General features: G+C 48.8%; 1 pseudogene; it reads right to left on the minus strand.

Annotated features, from left to right (window-relative positions):
- Nucleotides 1-412: 412 nt before the first annotated feature.
- The window catches only part of LOC140640142 (syntaxin-8 pseudogene), a 38,472-nt pseudogene continuing 15,994 nt past the window's right edge, over nt 413-22,890 (minus strand).

Genomic DNA, 22,890 nt, shown 5'->3' on the forward strand with positions numbered 1-22,890 from the left:
ATGTCTAAAATATACAAAGAACTTATACAACTCAACACCAAAAAACAAATCACTCAATGAAAAATGGGCAGAAGACATGAACAGACATTTTTCCAAAGAAGACATACAGATGGCCAACAGACACATGAAAAGATGCTCAACATTGTTCATCATCAGGGAAATGCAAATCAAAAGTACAATGTGATATCACCTCACATCTGTCAGAATGACTAAAATAAAAAACACAAGAAACAACAAGTGTTGGCAAGGACGTAGAGAAATAGGAACCCTTATCCACTATTGGTGGGAAAACAAACTGGTGCAGCCATGTGGAAAACAGTATGGAGGATCCTCAAAAAATTAAAAGTAGAATTATCATATGATCTTGTAATTCTAATACTGGGTATTTACCCAAAGAATATGAAAACACTAATTTGAAAAGATACATTCACCCTTATGTTTATTGCAACATTATTTATAATAGCCAAACTATGGAAGCAGCCCAAATGTCCATCAATAGATGAATCTTAAAAAAAGAAGACGACTAAGTGACCCAAAATGCTTTAACCATATGCATCTCGTTTGTAAAATAATCACAATAGTATAATTAATCATTTTTTGGCTATCGTTTAGTGACATCTTTCTCTATGCCAGGCACTTAGCATATATTATCTCGTTTAATTTGCAAAAAACCCTGTGAGGTACAAGTATTGTTATGCAATTTTTTTTAATGGAAAAACAAGTATTGAAAAGTTTACGTCAGGGATGCTTGGGTGGCTCAGTGGTTGAGCATCTGCCTTTGGCTCAGGGCATGATCCCAGGGTCCAGAGATCAAGTCCCACATCGGGCTCCCTGCAGGGAGCCTGCTTCTCCTTCTACCTATGTCTCTGCCTCTCTCTGTGCATCTTTCACGAATAAATAAATAAAACCTTTTTTTCTTTTTTGCTTTGGGGAGGGATTTATTGAGAGCAGTTTCATGTACCACTGGGGTGCTGGGCTTTTCTCCATCACCGGCAGGTGTCACAGCTGGCGGTTCCCTTGCTGTCACTAGTTGGTGGGCCAGAATGCCATGACCACAATAGCCACGAGCAGCAATAAAATCACCATGATCATCCCGCAAGACATTGACTTTCTGTCCACCATGTTCACACGCCTGGTCTCGGTGCGGAGCTTTCTCTCTGTGTTCTCCACCAGGTTGGCAAAGTCATCAATTATCTTGTTTTGTTCATCCAGTTCGTTCCCAATTTCCTTCCCCATCTGTTTCTGGCGACTTATGATAGAGGACAGGGCATCCAGGCCTGCATCCCGTTCTTGGATAATCTTCTGCTGCTGTTGTTGGATTTCATCAAAACCCAAACCTCTGGCCTCCTCTGGCTCCTCAAGAGCCAAGGGTTGGGGACTCCTGGCTTAGCCCCTGCAGTCATCAAGCTGGACCTGATGAGATCCGGTTCTGCACCCTCGTTCTTAAAAGATGCCACAAGCAGTCTCTCTCGAGTTATGAGTTCATCCAGGAGGTTCTGTCTTTGGTCTCCTTCAAGCTGTGTGATCTGATGTGTTGACACAGCATTTAGCAATAAGTCCTTCAAAAAGGCGATCTTTTCCTTCAGATTCTGCAACAAAGTTCTGATTGTCACGGTAAGCCTGATTGTATTTTCACCATTTCTTTCATACTGATTTTGCTGTTGGATTTTCTCGGCAATCTCTTGTGCAATTTGGCAGGTAGAGTCGTATGTGGAGAACCAGGGGTCCGGGGCCATCGTGCAAGTCTCCGCCTGCTGCCGCCACTGTCAGACACTTCCTCATAAATAAAATCTTAAAAAAAAAAAAAAGGAAGAAAAGTTTAGGTCAAATACCAAAGATCGTAAATTTGAGAAGTGGCAGAGATAGCATTCAAATCCCAGCTTCTGAGACTAGTCTTCCTGAGAGTGGTCTTCCACTTGTACACACAACAGAAACTGCCAACACTTACAGTGCACTTGCCATGTGCCAGACACTCTTCTAAGAGCTTTACATAGATTCATTTAATTCGTTCTCACAAAACTCTATGATGCTTTCATTGAACAGATGAGGAAACTGAGGCACAGAGCTTTAGACATTGATTTCCTTCAGCAAATGTAAATGGAACACTCCTTGTGTGTTAAGCACTGTGCTAGAAGCCTGGGTATGGGACCCATAGTTGAGAAAGACATCAATCTTATTGCCTGGGATCTGTCAGCAAGGTCCATGACAATGACCAACAGCATGAGCTTAGGGTGGGATTCCAGAACTTGAAGTGAGGGATGGTAAGGATAGGGTATCCTAAGGTATGCTAGAGAGATGAACATACCAAGAAGTCTCTACAGCAAGAGTCTGAGCACAGGAGCAAGAGAGAATCTTGTCAGACTGAGGCCCAAGGTCAGATCTGGGATAGCAGAGGGACAGAGGGACAGGGACAGAGGGACAGAAACAAAAAACAGCTTTTTTGTTTCCATCTGCAATATGGCCTTAAGGGCAGGACTCCAAAGCCAAGCTGCCAGGTTCAAATCTTCACTCTGCCACTTGTCATCTGTGTGACCTTGGGAAAATTAATGAACCTTTCTGGACTCAGTAGTCTCATCCGGAAAATAAGAATAAGGTAGGGGTCAAGTTGTCCTATTGGTAGGGAGAAGAAAACTATAAAAGGAACCCATGAGGGCCTGTCCTTGTAGGCTTCAAGAAGGAGGAGAGATGAATTCTGATGGGACAGAGAGGGAATTTACATCCATGGTATAAAAGGTTGCAAATGAGCATGGGGCTGTTTCTTCTTAATTAACAGAGGCCAAGATGCAGGTGTCTGGAACTTGGGCTGGTTGGAGGTGGAGAACTCTCTGGTCTTGCATTTATTTATATGGCATCACATTGTTCAATCGTGGGCATGAAGAGGGGTTGCTGTTGCCTTTGCCTGGTTCCTCAATCACCCAGGGCAGGAATATTGATCTATTCCCAGCACCCCCTCTAAAACTTCCCCCACATCAGCTTCCAGCCTGGACGAAAGACTAGGGTGGCTGAGGGAGATGGTGGAAAGCAGCCATGTTCTGTTGCAATAAATCTTTCCTAGAAGCTCAGCCTGCTTTCCTAGAAGAGGAGATGGCTGAGCTCATCAGCCAGGGCTGGAGCAGCCCAGAAAGAATGCTTTTCAACCTCCAGAAGACCCCTTGGCTTGGGAAAGGAATGGCTCACTGGGGTGCTGTTTGTGGCCATGGGACTGTCAGGCTGGGCAGGGTGTTTGGTGACATATCATAGCAGCTGAGAAAGGAGGTAAGACAAACATGTTTGCCTGATGGGAATCTTGGGATCGCCCAGCTCCCCAAGCCCACTCTCTTTTGAGAGCTCATTCCAGGACTTCTTACAGACATTGAAGACCACAGTTTCCTCTCCCAGAAACCCCATTAAACTGTGAGTGAGTGAGTGAGTGAGTGAGTGAGTGAGTGAGTGCATGAGTGTGAGAATGTGTGCTTCTATTCCACCCCAGCCAATTTTTGATTTCTCATACTTTGCACATTTCAGCCATCATGTGTGTTCCTATGCCATTCCCCTCAAACTCCTCTCCTTCTACCAGCCTCTTCTGGAAGCCTCAAGCCTCAGAGATAATGACAAGAGGGTCTAGACTTTGCCTTAGAATGAGAATGTCTTCCTTGGTGATCTCATCATCCACTGACCCTTGAAGACGTGGGGTGGGGCGAGAACTGGGATGAGATGGGGTGATGGCATCATTCTGCTGATTGCCCTGCCCAGACCAAGCTCCCAAGCATGAAGCACCTGCCCCTTCACCTGGCAGCTCCTCTGGGACTTCCTGCTAAGCTCAAATGTCAGTAATGGAAACAGAAGACATGTAGCACCCCAGGTGGCAGCTTGACTTTCTCGAACCTGGGAACCAGTGGCCTAGATTCTGCCCCAAATACTCAACTGGGAGTTTTCTCAGTGGTCAAGTCTCCCCCCAACTCCCCCCACACCCCTACCCTGCTCTACCCAGGTCAAGCACAGTGTTTGGGTTAACCCTTTGGCTTGCTGGGATCCTTGGGCCTTTCTGCTATTCCCCTCTTGACTATTTACTCCAACAAAGCAGAAGAGTGACACCAGAAATACTAAATGCAGAGTATGATTCAGAATGAGGTATGAGTCACCCTAGAATGCACACTTCCAGGTGCCTCTGCTGACTTACCATACTCATTGCAAGCTTCTTCTGCTCTCAACAATAAGCTCACCTTCCTTGTCGCAAGATGACCAGAGTCAAAGGGGAGCCAAGCAAGGGAACATGTTTTGTCTGAAATAGCACATCTATGAACAAAGGAGTTAAATACAACTGTCTTTTTATCTTGGTGGGTGTTTCTGTGGAATTAGGAGAACCTGCAGGGCTTAATCTATTTGAGTAAATCAAGTTTGTCCGTATGTTCTGAGCAAGGGTTATGAAATAGCCAGTGTAGTTTCTCTGGCTCACAAAATGACCAGTGGCTTATAAGGAAGGACTACGTGACTTAAGACCAGGACAGTGAAACAGCCTGAGTTAGTGTCCCAGCATGTATATTGGGTTACTTAAAATAGCAAAAAACAGACGCAACCTCAATGTTCACCCATAGGGTATTAGTTACACAAACATCTGTATAATGGATAGTGGGCCCTTATTAGAATTATGTGCTAGAAGAAGGCTTAATCTCGTGGGAAAGTATTCACAACATATCATTAAAAGGAAAAAGCAGATTACAAAGCAGTATGGACAGAACATAACAGTCTTGTAAGAAACTAGTACTGTGTATATTTTTTAACTGGAAGAATATGCATAAAAATGTTAATTGTGCTATCTCTGGGTAATTAGATTTGGCTTGATTTTTTGGGGTTTTTTTTTTTTTTTTTTTTTTTGAGAGAGAGAGTGAGAATGCACATGTGAGTGTGGGTGTGTGGGGAGGGCAGAGAGAGAATCTCAAGTAGGTTCCATACCCAGCAAGGAGCCCAACACAGGGCTCAATCTCATGACCCTAAGATCATTACCTGAGCTGAAATCAAGAGTCAGATGCCCAACCAACTGAGCCACCCAAGTACCCTGGTCTCTATTTTTAAAAAATTTTCTTCCGTAAACATATATTATTCCAAAACCTGGGGAAAATTTATTTTAAAAAACAGATCATCTTAAAGGCCAGAAAATGGGTTTTCTGTTTCTTTATCCCATGTCTCTTCTCCATTTTATTTTGGAAATTCAAATCTCTCAGCCCTTCCCACAATAGACAGATACTTATGAAGCAAGAGGCACAGAGTAGCTGATGTCCTAAGCAATATCTCCAAGGTGAATCACTCACTGACAGTGACAGCTTTGGAATGGTGTCCCTCCCACCTGACACTGGGAATTAATAGTACCCAAACCAATTGTTCATCTAACCAGGAACAAACTTCTCCACGGGATTGGGGCTCACAGAGGACAATTATAAACCTCAACAGCTGCTCCGTGGGTTTTCAAACATGAAGGTGATTCATCCCTTCTTCTGAGCCTTTCTATTGCACCCTATCTCTTAGAGTTCTGAAAATCTGCTGTCATAGCGAGAAGGGGAAAGGGCCTGGGAGAACCATGGGAGGACAAGGAAGGGAACTGGAGGGGACACAACTAAGAGACTGACACAGCTGGGTTTTGTTTGCCTGGGTCACGGGACAGTGCCCTGCACAGAGGGGTGCCTGAGAGTGCGCAAAGGGAGTAGCAATTGATTTCACGGAAGGAAACCACTGTAAAATCTACTGCCGAATAGAGACCGGCCTCGGTGCACACCATTTCTGCCACAGATTTCTAAAAACCCATCTAGTTTTAGCTGTTCCTTATCACCACCACCTTCTGAAGTAGAATGGTCAAGATCAGCCCCTTCTCCTCCCTGGACATGGCACTACAGGTGTCCCAGCTGTCCCGAAGTCACTATTCCTGTCTGTGGCAGCTCTTGGTGACACACCTAGAAGGTAGCCCGGAGCACCACTGTTCTCCTGGTCCACTGGTCCGCTATGCCAGCTGGCCATTCCTGCCACCCCAGGGGGGCCACGTTACCCAATTCTGGTGCTTGGTCAGATGGTGGCTTTTTTCAGTCAGCCTGTCCTTGGAAAACTCATTCCTTTCTCGTACTGGAAAATTCCTCTGGTGCCTGTCATTGCACTATCAGGAGACCAAGGTTTCCATTTTCGCAGAAGTCATTAACCAGCTCCTGTCTGAGACCAAGCCTGTTCCGGGAATTTTTTTACTCATCCTTTTAAAGCTATAAGCCAGCCCCAGAAGATGAAGTCTGAAGCAGGGTCCTGGGTTCTCCTAAAGCAGACAAAGGAGTGGAGGCTAGGCTGGACTGAGCTATGCACTGAGTCTGGGGTCCACCTCCAACAGCTATGATCACCACAGCCCTACCTGATTTCATTTCGTGCTCTCTACTCTTGATTGCCTGGGGATGGTGGAATAAAGAGTGGGCAAGGAAAGGCCAGCCAAGGAAAACTTACCCTGTAGAATGAGGCTCCCACCATCCTGACCCTGGAGAAGACTTCTCAAAAAAGGAGAGAAAGAAAGAAAGAAAGAAGAAAGAAAGAAAGAAAGAAAGAAAGAAAGAAAGAAAGAAAGAAAGAAAGAAAGAAAGAAAGAAAGAGAAAGAAAGAAAGAAAGAAAGAAAGAAAGAAAGAAAGAAAGAAAGAAGAGAAAGAGAAGAAGAAGAAGAAGAAGAAGAAGAAGAAGAAGAAAAAGAAAGAAAGAAGAAAGAAAGAAAGAAAGAAAGAAAGAAAGAAAGAAAAGAAAGAAAGAAGAAAGAAAGAAAGAAAGAAAGAAAGAAAGAAAGAAAGAAAGAAAGAAAGAAAGAAAGAAAGAAAAAAGGAAAAGGAAGTAGGAATAGATAGACTGACCCTGCTGGGAGGAAGTCTAACCCTACTCTATCCTTGCCAGATCACAAGCTGGGAAGATGTTCGCTTTTCAGATGATTGACACAGAGATAGAGAATTGTATTTCTATATTTCAGAGAACAAAAACTCAATAGATTAAACTAGAGATCCTCATTGTTTCAGTTCCCAGGATTGGCTAGAGCAGGGAAGTCAGCTTGGAGAAATAGACAAGCGTCCCCTCAGCTCTAGAACCCCATGGAGGGCTCAATCTGTTTGAAGTCTAAATTCTCAAGTGAAAGTAGCTTCAGGGTGAGAAAACTACTTATGTACAAAGTGATGCTTTCTGTAGGAAATCCTTAGGTGCTACCATTTTATTATCAAAGAGGATGAAGGTGCAGCTTTCTGTTGATATCATTGTCAGGCTATGCAAACCACACCAACTCAAACCTCATTCATTCATTCACGTGTCCATTTAGCAAATATCTATTGAACACCTTGTAGGTACATGCACCAAATAAAATGCATTACCTACCATCCCCTCCAGGAGTTCACAGTCTAGGAGAAGGGCACTCAGGGAGACTCAGAAATTATTATAGACTATGGTGAAAGACTAAAGCAAGGTAAGAAGTCATGGGTGCATAAAGAAGCATGTTAATTCTGCTCACAGCTTCTAGAAGCTCTTCACAGTAAAGACCGTGAAGTTGGGCTGAACAATGAGTAGGAGCTTTCCAGGCAATTAGACTGATGTTTTCATCATAGACATGAGTGTACTTCACTATGTATCTGAGGTTCAAAAAGTCAGAACACAGTGGGTGACAGCCTTCTATAGAACATGCACCCCATCACCCATCAGAAGTCATAGCTGTGCTCTTTAGCAATGAACCTGTGGGCTAGTGGCCCAATGCAGGCCTTAACATTTGATGGAGCCAGAAGACATCTCAGACCTGAGTCCTGAGCATGTTCGTCCAGACATGGCTCCTTCTTAGGGAAATTGAGAGTCCAGCTCCATTTAAGCATATAGGCAAAAACGCCTGGACAAAGATTGGAGACAGTTTGCATAGGGTGGGTCCTAATGTGCCATGGGCTTCAGCCCTTGGCTTGCCCCTTGCTCCCTCTGCCTACCATATCTGCCCCACTCTTCCCAGAGCATCTGATGAATATCTAGTCACGCTTCCAGACCTAGCTCAAATACCATCTTCTCTAAGAAGACTTTCCCAACATTTCTGGATCGAATGGTCATCCCCTTCCTTACCCCACTTTGGCACATGTTGCATCTTACCTGTTTCAGAAGTCGCTGTATTCATTTACTTATATGTCTAATTACCCAAGGGCAGGAAATGGGTCTCTCTCATCTCTGTAGCCCCAATTCCCAAGGCCTGGTGGACTTTTATTGAACAGATGCAGACTGCACTTGTAGGTCTTCTAATAGCAGAAAATATTCGCTGCAAAATCCCTCCTGATAGAATCATGAAGTATCTAATAACCCTGTTTCACATATGGAGAAACTAATGTGTGAAGGGAGACAAGTCCAGAATTTACTTGAATCTAAGGCTGTAAATCTCAACCAGGACTGTGCCGACACCCAGATTCCTCGCAGCCCCCAGGCCACCCCACATCAGATGCAATTCCAAACAACCCAGAGCCTTGCTGAACAGTTTCACAGTGCTGGGCTCTGCTATGTTCTGGAAGGTTCTTCCGAACTGTGCTTCCAGAAGGTCGGGGCAGGGAGAAGCCCCAAAGGCCCAGTGCAGTGTCAGGTTCCCCCTTTTCTGTCAGCAGGCCTGGAAGAGCCTTTAAGAAAATGGAGTATTATTATTTGTTTGTTTTTACAGTGACTCATCTGTCGTAACTGGGTTAAAGTCCACTTAGAGAAAAAAAGAACAAAAGACCTCCTGTTAGTGCTGGAAGTTTGCCTCTTAAGATATCACTGAGAGGAACTGGGAAGAAGAAAAAAAAAACCCAGCAGGGCAGAGGAAGCTGCAGGCGTGCAGGAACACAGCGGCACTTTGGAAAGGCAAACACGGTGGCTTTCATCTCCAGCGCCCTATCTGAGCGGGCCGCTCCCTTTGCCGCTGCTTTGTGATCCACTGCAGTGCTAGCCATCAGACACAGGCCAGTGCCCTGTTCCCACACTCTCCGGACCCAGGGAGGCTGCCAGGAGCTATGGCGGTGTGGGCAAATCTCCATATTCAATCATCTCCAGGCCTTAGAAGAAGGCGGTGGTGGTGGTGGCGGTGGTGATGCTGGTGGTACCAAGATAAAAAACTTACTAAGTGCCAGATGCCATCCTCACATACTATATCACAACTCAGTTCAGAAATACCCAGGAGGCTAGCATGCTACCTCCCCAGCTGCAGCGGCAGGCAGCTGCCAGGAGGCAGAAATCTGGCCTCGCCTTCTTTGGGAAACCCATTGGCCTTGTGTAAGTACAGGATCCCTGGGACTGGTGGGCTCCCAAATAGGGTGGGACCAGGTTTCCAAGTGGCATTTTCCAGAGTACAGACTCAGACCATGTGACCCCAAGACTCAAGGACTTACCTCTTATGTTCTTAAAAAAAAAAAAAGATAAAATAAACTAGAGAAGGATAAGACTCTATGGTTCTCGTCCCACAGTCTTCCATCTGATAGGCCCCACTTGCAGTCCACTTGAATCTATGTCCTTCATCCAGCAGTTCTTTGAAAATATTATCTCACCTTTGGCCACCCAGACACGAAGTGGGTCTGCACCACGACTGTCCGTTCTGGCATTGGTCCTCTTCCCCTTAATTATAAAAGGCTGGGATTTCTCTGCTCCAAGCCTGGAAGGAGGATCGGGGACATGCAGGAGAAGATAAAAATCCCCTGAAAGTGCTAGATCCCTCCCTCCATTAGAAGCATTTCATATCACTCTCTTCCTTCCCAGGGGTCCTCTGGTCCTCCAGAGGTTAGGCCTCACCGTGGGTCCCAGACCTCTGCCCTGCAGGGTGATAGGACCTTCTGGGCCTTCCAATTCAGAGTCATCCCTAATCATTCCATTTCCTGAACAAGACTAATTTTTGGAAATTTATGATCAAACACTAAGAATCCTTCAACAGAAACACCCAGAGGAAAGTATTGTGCTAATCTATCCTCTCTTTGCTCACGGATATCCACGTTCTACCAAATGCAGCAGACGGGTGTGGGAAACAACTTGCTTTCCATGATAGAGGTGCCATAATTAGGCTGCTCCAGTGCCGGGCTGGTCCCCTGGTTTTCTGTACGCTGCTCTGTGACTTTGAGGGGATTATTTGCACTAACAAGCAAGGCCTCCACAAACAATGGGTTGCGGGGAAGACTCAAAAGAAGCCGACCCAGTGCTCCCTGGTATGCTTCTCCCTTCAGCTGGCCTCACGAGGATCAGGCCTCTGGTGGAATCACTGGAGATTTAGGGCTTAATTAAACCCTGGCTTTGGGCCAACATGCCGGTGGCCCCTTGATTTTCCCAAGTCCACCCAAGTGGCATAAACACCGGGCTAGGAATGTGAACCGCTTAGCTGAGCCTGTAAGAGCCAGTGCTCATTAGCTAGGAGTCTTAGTCTTAGCATGGCCAGCTCACAGAGTTCAACAGGTGTCGGCAGGCCCAATCCTGGAAGGACAGCATGACTTTAGGTTAATTGTCCCTATATCTGCCACGGCTGGGGGGCTTTGCAGACCAACTTCACCATTGAGATCTTTGGGATTCCCTGCCTTTCTTGGCCCGGTAAAGCCCAAGCTCACCACCAGAGGCAACTAAATCATCTTATTGGGCTGTCCCTGATTATTATTGGCCATTCAGAGATCATTTGGCTTCTGAATAAATGGTTGGATCTTGCACAGCCCAAAGCATAAAGACCAGGGGCATTTCTTTACTGGAAGGCAGTGGAGAATTTCCCATGTGAGGATACCTGTGAAACACAAGTGAAACAACGGCATGCTTTCTTCAGTTTGGCGATTCTGTTGTTGCTTAGACTCAGCATTTATTTGTGACCCTTAAGGACTCAGCAGACACAGTAAGCTGCTTAGGCCCCCATATGGCCCAGAACTGAGCAAACAACAGCTTCATTCCCAGGACCCCACCGTTGGCAGCCCCAGGACTCACCCTGGGATTATCCTGAGGCTACCCCCTAAAGCATGAACCTTGTAATTGGTCTGTCTCATAGCCAAGCCCCCCCTCCACTAACATGGGGGTCCCGGCAAGATGTGGGTGACTTAGGAATGGCCTGCTTAGAAGCAGAAGGGGAAGAGCCAGATATGACGCCTCCTACCCTGACTAGCTGCGTGAACTTGGTTCTCATCTCTACCACAATATCCATGCCCATAAACATAATGACGATACCTGCCACAACTTTTCCCTAAAGGAGGCTGCAGGGGTGAATTAATTAATGTTTATTGAGCACCTGGAGTTCCTTGGAGAGAGGCCTTTATAAATATAAGGCATGATTAAAGGATATCAGTTTGCTAACTCTCAGAGGAAGTACTTAATGGGATCAGAGCTAAATATCTTGATGATTGAGTTTCATTCTTAAATCAAATATGCACTGGGTTCCTATCACTCGACTCTGCTGTCCACTCATGTTATTATCCTGTTTTCTTTTCTCATTTCTATACACCATAGTACAACAGCTGCTCCCCTCCTACCATGCTTACCCACTGCCTGCTTCCTTCACTCCAGCTTTTGTCACCTCCACCAAGGTTACAAGGCCACCTAATTGTTAAGCTCAATGGCTTTTCTCATTCTACATTCTCCTTGTCCTTTCTGGAGCATGACACTGGTCACTACTCACTCCTTTCCCTTGCAAGTCTTATTCTGTGATTTCCTCAACCCCAACAGGTCCAAACTGAAGTCACCATTGTCCTCAGATCAATTCCCTGCCCTTACTTCGAGACCTCCCTGTCCGTGGACAACCCCTACTGCCGGGTTTTACTGTCCCAGCTCACTCTGTCCTTGCAAAAACCCTCCCCAGGTGGCGAAACCTCTAGATTTGAGGTAGGTGTGACACGTGTGTCCCTGAACTGTCCCACAGGCCTCTCTGTACCACTGTGGCCTCTGGTCCTTTTCCCAAACCCATCTGAGTCTCCTGCCCCTTCCCTGTGGGCTGTTCCAGGTCGGGACACCACAGGACCCACTTCCTGCTCACCCGCCTTCCTACCCTGCCTCTCAGATCGGTGAGCACTCCTGCTTCCAGCCAGCCATCTGAACTGACTGAAAATCTAGCACCCAAGGTCTTCACCTAGGGGCACCCTGACAGACTCACCCCTGCCTACCGGCCCCAGCAGACCCAAACACATGGACACACATGAGCACTTGTGAGGACACACATACACTGATGTATAAGGATGTGCAAAGAGATGCTGGTACATGCACAGGCACACCCAGACACATGTATACATGTACACATCATGCAGGTAACACACACAGGCACACCCAGACACACACAGGCACAGACATAAGCACACAAAGATACAGGTACGTAGACACACAGACACACATAGGCACACCCAGACACATGTAAGCAGGCACAAACAGATGTAGAGACTCATATACAGATAGCCGTGCTCTCATGTAGACACACACAGACGCTCAGATATAGACATAGACACAAATACTCCCATAGATGTACAAACACATACTGCCACACTCGGAAGCACACACATTCAGATGCACACAGAGATGTATACATAGACACACATACTCACATAGGCATATACACAATAACACACACAAAGTCAAAGGATACACACACACACCCAAGTTTTGCTGCCCTCCCAACCCCCTAACAGGCTGCACTGGTCTCCCTCACCCTTGCTGAGCAGCCACCTCTCCTGATTCCTGCCTTTCTGCACTCCTGTCAGGGTTCTCCAGAGAAACAAAACCAACAGGATATATACATATGTCTGTCTGTCTGTCTCTCCTCTACACACACACACACACACACACACACACACACAGAAATTTTAAGAAATTGGCTCATTGATTGGCTGGCAGGTCTGAAATTGCAGCTGGAGTCCAAAGGCAGTCTGAAAGCAAAATTCCCTTTCCCTCAGGGGACTCCGGTCTTTTCTCTCAGGGCCTTCAACTTATTGGATGAGGGCCACCCACACGACAGTGGGTTTTCTGCTCTATGCAAAATCTACTGATTTAAAAGTTAATCCTATCCAAAAAAAAACCTTCAGAGCAACATCTAGCTTGTTGTTTCACCAAGTATCTGGGTAGCATGGCCTAGTGGAGTTGACACATAAAGTTAATCACCACCCCACCATCTGGCAAAGCCAATGCTCATGTAAATCTCCTAACACGTCGCCCTCATCACAGTGGTTCCCTGCTCCAAAACCTGAGATCCTCACCCCTGACTCAGAGTACCCACAAGGTAAATACTCAGTAAAGGGATAACAAACAGCCTCTGTGATGGCCACCACGCAGCTTACTGGAGAAAGCCATTTTGAGGGCCCAACTGTGAGCTCTGCTAGGAGCTGAGGATACAAATATCAAAAGCCACTCCATGTGTTGTCTTCTCCCTCTGCCTTCTTGGGGTCAGGACCAATGCTGTGGGTATCCCTAAACCCCCCTAAGTACCTAAGGGAGTACTTTCTACAAAGCAGGACCTCACTTACCTGGAGCATTAATTCATTTGATCCTTTTTACTGATCCCTATATCAAATTTACCTGAAATAGGACACATTTTCGAGCCTCATTTATGAAAGCATGAACTATAGTGCCCCAGTCTGTTTCTACCTTCATTTTCAAGGGGAAGCTGTTAAGAGAGATTTTCATACTGAGGAAGGGTATATATACCACAGACCATTGACAGTGGTCTCTAGGGATGGGATTGTGGGTGGCTTCTATTTGATTTTTTATACTTTTCTGTGTCTTCCAAATTGTCCTCTGTGACCATGTGTTACTTTTATAACCATAGAAACACAGTACATGTTTTTTCTTTCATCTTTTCATTTATGAGTATGAGGGGATTCAGGGTTCTGCTCTCTGTGCTTTCTTGGGGCCCTTGGCCTATCTCTTGCCTTTCCTTTGAAAAGAAGGCATTCTGGGACATCCTTGTAAAAATCTGTGTGGTCATAAAAGGTAAAGCTAGCTGCAAACGGTTGTTCTGTTTCAATTATGTTCAAGTGTCAGATAACATGAAACTTTTAATAAAAGCATTCAGGGAGTTAATGATTACGGCTGTTATTAAACTGGTGTCAAGACAGAGCCGGGAAGCTGGGTACACCTCGTCTCGCCTTGGGCCACCTCTCCAGTCCCCGGGCCCTGTCGCCACTTCTGGGCCGCCTGTCAGAGTGTCGTCAGGCTGCATCTGGGCCAGATGAACAACACCCAGCCATGGTGGAAGCGACTGTTCCTTGAACTTTGCTTCAGACCCGCCTGCTGGGGTCTCCGGAGGAAAGTGTTCACCTCTGGCCCAGATGAAATGGAGCTTCAGAAAACCACAGCAGAGGCCACAGTGACCTCAGGCCCTGAACTTTGTAGTTCTTAAACTGCCAGAATCACCAGCTGCTGAGTGCCATGGAACTCCCAGAACTGTGAAGGGGAAGCCAAAGAGCCAGACAAACGCAGACATGTCATGGCTGGAGAGCATGTCTCGAGTCACCTTGGAACATGGCAGGTGGGCCAGCGAGTGGCTGGAGCCATGCGGACCCAGGTGGGGTGAACAGAATAACGAGGCCAGGCTCGTTCCCAGGCTGAAATTCCAAGAAACTCACGCTGCACCAGGCCAAATTGGTGAAATCCCCCTCATTCTGGAAAGGATCCTAGGCAAATTTCTGGGGTTTCCAGTGTGATATTTGATAAGTGCAAATGGGCTGAAAATATTCTCAAGATTTTTTGGTTTCGTGCAATTAGCGGTGACTACTGAGGCCCATCTCACCGACTGTAGTGTCCCGCCAGTGGTTGCAGCGGCCAGGCCAAGGCCAGCCTTTGTTCCAGACCACCGCGGCCCTCCGGTAAGGCGTGCTTCACCATCTGTGCCTGCAGAGGAAAGCAGGGGTCCAGCCCCATGTCCTCACAGGCATGTGTCCCCTGCAGGCAGAGAGAAAGCAGTGTCTCCCACTCTCCCCGCGCAAAATGCCCCGGTGGCAGCCCAGTGGCCCCCAGCCAGGCCACCATCCTTGCTCCCTTTCAGCCACCAAATGTCAGAGCTAGAAGAAATCTCAGTGCTCATTGACCCAGCCTCCTCATCGATGAGCAGGGGACTCCTCAGATGCAAGCTCCCTGAAGGCAGGGCAGGGCTGGCTCTGGTCTCTGTATCTTTGTTTCCCGGAGCCTGGCACAGAGCTGGGCACCTCACATAGAAGGTGAACGAGTGAGGGAAGGCTCGAATGAACCCACTCCTTTGTTCTCTTCTTATCTTCACAGACTCACACTTCCAACGGGTCACACTTGACTCTGTCCCCCTCAGCTTCTCAGTAGAATGAGCCCCACGCTGTTCCCTTCCCAGCTCACAGGATCCTCGGCCCCAAGCCCACCGTGGTCCTGGCACGACAGTCAGGATTCCTGACATCAGCCTCTGCATTAGCTTCCAAGGGCTGCTGCAACAGAGGACCACAAACTTGGTAAAGCTCAGCTTATAACAGAACCTTCCCCACAATTCAGGAGGCTGGGAGTCTGAAATCGAGGTGTCGGCAGGGTTGGCTCCTGCTGAGGGCTCTCAGAGCCTCTGTTCCAGGCCTCTCTCCAGCTTCTGATGGTTGCCGGCTGTCCTCAGGCTTCCCTGACATTCGGGTCCGTCATCAGCCCAATCCCTGCCTCCACCTTCACGCGGTGCTCTCCCTGTGTGTCTCTCCTCTTCTTGTAAGGAACTTTATCCCAGGACCCACCTTTTCCACTGCACTGACCTACGCCAACTGCCAAAGTGCTGTGTGACCTCAGATAGGTGTCTTTACCTCTCTGTGTCAGTTTTCCTGCTTCTACTTTGCAAGGAATTAAGAGCTTACCCAATTCCAGTATGACCTCATCTTAATGAATCACATCTGCATCTTAATGACCCTACTTCAATAAGAAATAAGGCCACATTCTAAGAGTCCAGGAAAGACATGGATTTTAGGGCAATGCTATCCAACCCAGAACAGCCTTCCTGCCCTGACCTGACAAGTGTCTGTGTTATTCTCCACCTCCGTCCAAACTCACTGCCCTTTCCTTTAGCAGGGGCACAGGCTTCCAGAATGCGGTCTCTTCTGCTCACCAGTCTGAACAGCAGTTGAGAGGTAGAGGGTAGGGAGCTTGTCTTGTCTGTCACCGTTTCCCTCCATGGACATGGACACTCTGGGGCTCCCTGAACTGCCAAGTCAGAACTGTGACTGCCCACGCTGCACATTAGGATCCCCTGGGAAGCTCTTAGAACCCATGGGACACTAACCACTCTCCCAGCACGTTGCTTTGTCAGGTCAGAGGGTACCTGACATGGGTGTGTTTCAACCTCAGCAGGTGAAGCCTGGGGTAAAAATAACTGTATCAGATGCTGGGAAAACAGGTCTCTCCTTAGGAAAGGGGATGCAGCACCTCCACACATACACATACACATACACACATTCACCAGGAATAGGAGTTTCTGCACTTCACTGCCTGGCAGGTCCTAAATACCCGTTCGAAAACTCCCCACCTAGTCCACAAGCTGTGTAAGAGAGGATGCGTACTGGGAGGACCTGAAACAGACAGCAGCAAGCACAAGATGGCCTTAGTTTCCTGTTTTACTTTGAAAGTTTCAATTTTGCATTCCCTTCTATGACACAGCCATCTTGGTTTACAAAAAAAAAAAAAAAAGATTATTTTCTTCCTCCTTAAATATCCAAGTGTAGAAATGAGGCTCCAGAAAGATGTGCCATGTTTAAATGGTGCCTTTGCATATTCTTTGACACACCATTATGTTCCCCTGAGCTTCCTCTGAGGTTGATAAATGTAGGCACAGAGTTAGAGGGGCAGCCAATCTGCTTAAACTTTGGAAAGAACTCATCTTACGGAGGAAAGCCTGTGTCCAGAGAGATTAAGTAACTCACCTAAGGCCACACGGTTCATTATCAGCCGACTGTATCTCAAAGTCCAACTTCTCCCCTGCATTGACTGAGGTCAACTGCTGATTTGCTGTGTGACCTTGGATAAGTGAGTTAACCTCTCTGTGGTAGTTTTCCTGCCTGTAAAATGCTGCTGATATCTGTTCCACCTCAGAGGATCTGTGTAGAAGCACTTAAAAATTATATGGAAAGGCATGGTGCTGTAACTGTGGGGGTTGCAGCCTGACACTTCCAGGAGAGACCAGTGATTCCCGCCAGAGCGACCCCTCCAGGGTCATGCTGAGCAAGCCACAGTCTGAGGGAAGACCAGTGTGGTGGGCTCTGTGCCTTGGAGCCAGCAGAGAGGTCCAAGTGAACTCCCTAATGTTCCAGTGTGGGGCGGGGGGGGGGGGGGGCGGGGGGGGGAGAGGCTGAGGCCTCAGGAGCTCACACCCCCCCTGTCTGTTCTCTACGGCTCCCAGCTTTTATCTGCCAGGCTCCAGCCACCATAACAGACTGAGAAGGCATTTCCCCCCAAACAACCTTCTTGTCCCAATCCTGAGAGTGTCATTAAAAAGGATAAGTCATGGAAAAACGAGTGGCAAACAGCAGCAGTGCCAGCATCTTCTTTCTCCTCTCACAAGGCCGCAGAGACCTTTCCCCACCACTGGTCTCTTCCAGGAAGTGGGTGGCCGCCAGGCGCTCCAGACCCCTCCCTGGCTGTCCCAGGCCTGCTCGGCTCCTCGGCCCACGTCCGCCCTTTTCTGTTTACACTGGGAGATGAGCTTCTGCGGAGCTTAAGTGCAGTCCTGGCCGTTCTGTTTGTTTTTAAGTCAAGTTACAACTTTGCTCCTAGATTTATTGCAAATTCCATTTATCTTCTTCGGTCCAGGGTCTTTGCACAAATCCTTCAGAGCTTCCCTCCTCCTCTCTGGACAGATAAGCAGGAGCATGGGGTGAGGTGGGGAGGGGAGAAGAGGAACACAGGGACGGGTGGATAGAATGACCAACAGACAGACGTGGAGGAGACACACACCAGGAAGGGCGGGAGGCCGTCCCCCTGTGGTGCAGGAGGATGGAGTGGGTCTGGCAACGCAAGAGCAGCCATAGATCACCCACGGGGGACAAGGCCAAAGGAAGGCCAGCCGCCCAACCTCCTGCCCCCTTCTTGCAAAGGCCTCCATAGGGAGGGAGAGCCGGGCTGAGAGGCAAAGAAACTCCAGGCCTTAACTCAGGGAATCAAGAAAAGAAATTCTGATCTGGAGGGAAGGAGCCCAGGCGGTTTCTGGCAGGCGTTGGTCCAGTTCCAAAGGGCCTTTTAAAAAGTACACCACGAGGGGCTGTCTGACAAGACTGTGGGTCCGAGGGTCAGGCCCACGGAGGCCCTCCCCACGCCAGGGAGGCCTAATGGGAAGACTCAGGCCACAACTGCACACCAGCGCACTCCAGAGAGTTCCCGTCCCTCCTCTTCCTCCCCTGACACCACAGTTTCCATAAACTGCTGATGAAGAGCAAACAACTACAGGCTGAAGCTCACCAGGGGGAGAAAGAGAATCAAACTGAGCCGAACAAACTGAGAGTGGGGTGTCCAGCCGTGCTGTTGGCTTGTCCTCCCTGGGCAGGAGGTGCCAACGGCCTGTCCTGCTTCCCCAGCAGGACTCCCCGGCTCAGGGTTGTGCCAGGAGCACCCACGGGCTTCCAGACAGGTCTGGCAGTGTGGGAGAGGTGAGGGGTGCTCCCAGGGGCTGGGACCCTGGACTGCTGGCATCTCAGTGCCCAAGGGCTTAGCCTCAGAGTAGGGTGCTAGCCTTCCCTGGCCCTGGGGAGCAGCTGCCCGAAGCTGGGGTGACCACTGTGTGTCCTCACAGCAGGAGTCACTTCTCACATCCTCCCTCCACATCATGGTCTGAAGGCATGAGACTCAGCCCTCAGCAGTCCACCCAGCCCAGCGCCTCACCCCGGGAGCCTCAGGAAGTGGGGGCTGAGTGAACCGGAACAGGGCAGGCCCCTCTGCCTTGGGGAGCCATTCTGGCCTCCACACAGGTGCTGTTGCTCACACGCGGAAGGGCTCTCCACAGCAGTTTCGCAGGCCACGCCTGGCTCCCACCCTCCTGGAGCTGCCGGGCCCTGGTTCTTGTGTCACCCATCACTCTGCCACAAGACCGGCCTCGCCCTCCGCGCCGCGGGCCCTCGCCTGCACGCCCTCGCCCTCGTGTCTCCAGCCTCCAGCCTGCTGCGGCCCGGCTGCCTGGGCCCCTGCACCGCCTCCGATGCTCACCTCCCAGACCTCGCAGCCAGCCGCTCCCCCCTCACCCCTTCCTTTCTCCTGCTTTCTTTCCCAACCCTCTCCTGGCCCGCCTCCCACCCATGTCCCTTTGGGAGCTTCCTTTTCTACCAAGTGCTCATCTGCACCCTGGGGCTCGGGAACTCCAGAGGGCCCATCACCCATTCGCCCTGCAGGTTCCAGTCTGCAGCAGGGGCACAGCCACCCCACTAGCTGCACAGCTCACCCGAGGCCCATGCTCCTTGCTGGCCAGAGTCAGCCAGACCACTGTCCCTGAGGCTTCCATCCCCCTGGGACCCCCGTCCCCCACCTGGGCCCCACCTCTGCCTTCCATCTGCAGAATCTCACTGCACACAAGACCGAGAGGGTCCAGGCATCCCCACAGGGGCTTCCTCACGCCTCTTTCTCCCCACCTCATGGCTCCTTCACATCACACTTTTGTCTTCCTTCCCTTGGGCTGAGCGCAGCCGACACCCCATCCTCCTCTGCAAAACCGACTTACTTACCTGGCCCAAGGTGGCATCATGGGCTCCTGTGTCTTCTGTGCCATGTGGTCCTCTGCCCTCATTCCTGGATCAGAAGCTGCATTTAATGGGATTCCTGGTGATGCAAATGTACAACCACATTTGAGAAGCACTGCCCCAAAGCCTGGCCACATTGTCCTGATCCTAAAATGGCTTCCTTTGGTCCCACTTTCTCTCAGTTCACCATTGTTTTGTTCTCATTCCATTACTTGTGAACTTCTTTATAGGATCCCTTACACCTTCTTTTTTTTAAGATTGTATTTATTTATTCATGAGAGACACAGAGAAAGAGAGGGGAAGAGACACAGGCAGAGGGAGAAGCAGGCTCCATGCAGGGAGCCGGATGCAGGACTCCATCCCTGGTCTCCAGGATCACACCCTAGGTGTAAAGGAAGCACTCAACCACTGAACCACCCAGGCATCCCATACCTTCTGCCTCTATTTCCTCTCCTCAGGTTTTGGCCACTGGCTGCTACCTGGGGCCATTGTCACACACCTTCCTCCAAACAGTGGCCCAGGAGCCACCTCTATGACCTCCTCCTCACATGGCTCAGCCCCACTGACCATTCAGATTCCCTCCCTCAGGCTGTCCTGACAACCTTCTGCCAGGCTTCCGTTTTCCTCCCTGGGCAGGTGCTCCTTACCTGTCTCTCCATCTGGCTTCTCCTCCCCGCACACCTATCCATCTTACCTGCATCTGCATCTTCAACCATTACTGCTATGAGCCCAAAGAGCCACTGAAATGTCCACATTTTTGCCTAACCGATGGCCTTCTCTACACACAAACCCTGTGGACGTCCCAGAGTCTCTCCCATTACATTGATCACCTCCTCTCTCGACCCATCTCTCTTCCTGCCTTGCCCATCTCTGTTCAGGAATCTCCATCCTCCCCACCGCCCGGGCTCAAAACCCTCAGAATTGTCACCATCTCCTTCTTCCCCTCCTCGCACATCCAAACAGCCTCCAGAAGCCTGCAGAATCTTCTTTTGCATTATTTTGTATATACCTACCTCTCTGTCCCAATGTCGCTATCTAAATTCAAACCCCTGTCATCTTTCCCCTGGACCTTTCCCCTCTGCCTGTGGGCCTCCCCTCCCATGTCCATCTGCCCTTGGACACAGAGCCCATCAGGGTGGTCGTCTCCCTTTCAGAAGCCCATTTGAACTTGGCGCTGCTCCTGGCTCCCCAGACAGGGAGACCCCTCCTGTCCTTCCAGCCTGGTCCTTGTCACTGCCATCATCCCTCGCAGATACTGACTTGTCATGTGATGTATTCCTGTGCCCAGACCATAGCTCCCTACTTTCCACTCCCAGAATTTTCTACCCTGCACTCATCCAGTTTTCTGGTTTCTCTTTTTGTTCATTTGTCTTATCTGCCAGAGATACCTCCTCTTCTTTGCTTCCATACCCACCTGTCAGCACTTCATCCAACCATACTCAAGGTCTAGTCCATAGCCCACCTCTTGAAGAAACCTGCAAGATTCCAAAGGTAAAATCCATCTCTCCCCTTCCCCATTCACTCTTAAAGTAGTGTTTGTTTCCTATTACAACTGCATCCCAGTGTGTGTGTGTGTGTGTGTGTGTGTGTGTGTGTGTGTGTGATCTCCTTGGCTATGTGGCCCTGCAGGCCAAAGAACAGCTAGTTCTTATGCAACTTGAAACTACACATGTGAATTAGGTCCTTTCCCTTGATTTCATAGATGATAAAACTGTGGCCAGAGTGACCCCGGACTTTGCTGCCAGTCAGCAGCAGCATCACATCCCAGCCTTGGGCTCCTGGTTCCTGATGAGGTTCTAGGGAGACAAGGAATCCCAGGCTCAGCTGCACATCGTCTGACAGCACATGTCCTCCACAGATGTGCTCAACTGTCCTCAACTCTTTCCCTTCTCCCACAGACTGGGTGGAATAGAATCAGGACAGAGAGACCTTGGATGAGGAGTCAGGGGTCACACAGCCCATTTTTCCATCACTACCACCCCCAGGCCCACATCAAATAGCCAACAGTGAGTACAGTCCTGTTTTTTGAACCTCTAGGGAAATTGCTTCCTCGCCTTTTTTTAGCAAAGGATGTCATCACCCCCACCATCTCCAGTGAAAAATCTCTCTCTTTGTTCTTCTCGAAATTTCCCACCCCTCTAACCTTCAACACCCACGGTAAATCTTTCCTCCAGCTAGGTCTTCTGCAGGGGTGGGAAGAGCATCTCCCGCATTCCCTCCTGCACTATCTTCATTGCAGGAAGATTTCGGGAGCTTGTTAAGGCTTGTAGCTCCTATAAGGAAATGCACCATATAAAAGTAAACAAATAAGTGTGTTTTGTCAAAGTCAAATAGGACACCACCCCCCTCCCCTGTCCGCACTGGGTAGTCACATAGGTCATTTGTGGGAATTCAGAGAAAGCCAAGCTTTTTCATTCGGCAAGAGTTTACGCAGATCTTTGTGCTTGGGCACCCACGGCACAGTATGCACCCAGCCCCTACCACCTGGTTTGGCCTGGGACAACCCAGAATCTGTTAGATGCATTTTTCAGCTCTCCTTGCTTCCAATCTAGCTGTGGCCTTACCTCAAATCCAGGGAAGGATTCTGTTTTTCAGTTTCAGAAGGAATTGGTTCATTTACCTTCACAAAAGCCAGTGGAAGGATCAGGCGTGTAAGACTAAAATCCTTTTGGTAAATTTCAAAGAACTGGCTGTGTAAACCCCATCGCCACTCTAACCTGGGATGGCATAGATGGCACCGTTGCTGCTGGTAGCAGCAAGGGACATTTCCAAAGTCCTCTACCCCACATCCACACAACCTGGAGCAGAAAAATAGTCCTTTCTCGGGAGGTGCTTGTGTTATCTTTCAAGGCTAAGCTAGAGCAAGCTGACCCAGGAAAGGGCTCTCACAGTTCAATGCTTTCGCTTGCTTGCGTGGGAAGTACAGCTGTCTCGCTGGGGCCCAGGAGACAGACAGACGAGGGGAGAATTCCTGTGTTTGGGATTGAGTTTGCAAAGTCTCCTGTTTGTAACACCCAGCCTGCAGAAGAGCAGAAAGAATTTCCAGCTGTTGTTGGGATGAGAGAGCCCCCATGACTCTGACCAGAGCTGTTTTCTGTGCTCAGGACTCTGCTGTCACTCCTCCTGGGCTGGTCACCCCATCAGACATCGGTCCCCTGGGCCAGCTCGGGAATCAGATGACCCCTTGATAGCGAGAAGACAAGTTGCAAAAGGTGAAATAGTGTATGATTCTGCTTATATGAGGCACCTAGAGTATTCAAATTCATAGAC

The sequence above is a fragment of the Canis lupus genome, chromosome 9, assembly GCF_048164855.1.
Source record: "Canis lupus baileyi chromosome 9, mCanLup2.hap1, whole genome shotgun sequence".
Taxonomy (NCBI): Eukaryota; Metazoa; Chordata; class Mammalia; order Carnivora; family Canidae; genus Canis; species Canis lupus.